Source organism: Neopelma chrysocephalum, unplaced genomic scaffold, assembly GCF_003984885.1.
Source record: "Neopelma chrysocephalum unplaced genomic scaffold, ASM398488v2 Primary Assembly neopelma1_79308, whole genome shotgun sequence".
NCBI lineage: Eukaryota > Metazoa > Chordata > Aves > Passeriformes > Pipridae > Neopelma > Neopelma chrysocephalum.
The window spans coordinates 1-1,056 of NW_020910784.1; the positions used below are offsets into that span (position 1 = coordinate 1).

A 1,056-nucleotide genomic window follows, 5' to 3' on the forward strand; every position below is an offset into this window, starting at 1 on the left:
AGAGGGAGTGCAAGGTGCTGGTGGTGGCACCCGTCCAGTGACACCCCTGGGGACACCGGGGACATTGGGGACATCGGGGACAACGGGGGACAGAGGGGACATCGAGGACAGGCCACCCCGGGGGTCCCAAACGCGCCCAGGGACCCCCTTGGGGGGCTCGAGCTGCTGCTTGTGGGTGCCAAAGGGATGTCCCCGAGCTTGGGGACACTTGGGGACACTTGTGGATGCACCAGGGGTCGTCCCCAAGCTTGGGGACACTTGGGGACATCAAGGATGTGCCACCCCGGGGGTCCCAAACACGCCCAGGGACCCCCTTGGGGGGCTCGAGCTGCTGCTTCAAGGTGCCAAGGGAGGGGACAGAGGGGACACGGGGATGTCCCCAAGCTTGGGGACACTTGGGGACAACCCCCAAGTGTCCTCGAGTGTCCCCAAGTGTCCCCGAGTGTCCCCAAGCTTGGGGACATCAAGGATGTGCCACCCCGGGGGTCCCAAATGCGCCCAGAGACCCCCTTGGGGGGCTCGAGCTGCTCCTTCAGGGTGCCAAGGGAGGGGACACGGGGATGTCCCCAAGGTTGGGGACAACCCTCGAGTGTCCTCAAGTGTCCCCAAGTGTCCCCAAGCTTGGGGACATCAAGGACAGGCCACCCCGGGGGTCCCAGACTCATCCAGGGGGGGCTCGAGCTGCTGCTTGCAGGTGCCAAGGGAGGGGACAGAGGGGACACGGGGATGTCCCCAACCTTGGAGATGACTTCCAAGGGTCCCCAAGTGTCCTCGAGTGTCCCCAAGTGTCCCCGAGTGTCCCCAAGCTTGGGGACATCAAGGACAGGCCACCCCAGGGGTCCCAAACGCGCCCAGGGACCCCCTTGGGGGGCTCGAGCTGCTGCTTCAGGGTGCCAAGGGAGGGGACAGAGGGGACACGGGGATGTCCCCAAGCTTGGGGACACTTATGGACACACCAGGGGTCATCCCCAAGCTTGGGGACACGTTGGGGACACGTTGGGGACACGCAGCCTGTGGCAGGTCCCGGCGCTGCGCCTGCATTTTTGGGGAGGGAGG

The 1,056-nt window shown here is 65.7% G+C and overlaps 1 long non-coding RNA gene across 1 annotated transcript; it reads left to right on the plus strand.

The window, feature by feature from the left end:
- Positions 1-6: 6 nt before the first annotated feature.
- On the plus strand, positions 7-731 carry LOC113979413. Its single transcript, XR_003537859.1, has 3 exons — positions 7-175; positions 342-537; positions 695-731. It is a non-coding gene; the product is annotated as an uncharacterized LOC113979413 (long non-coding RNA).
- The last annotated feature ends 325 nt before the right edge of the window (positions 732-1,056 follow it).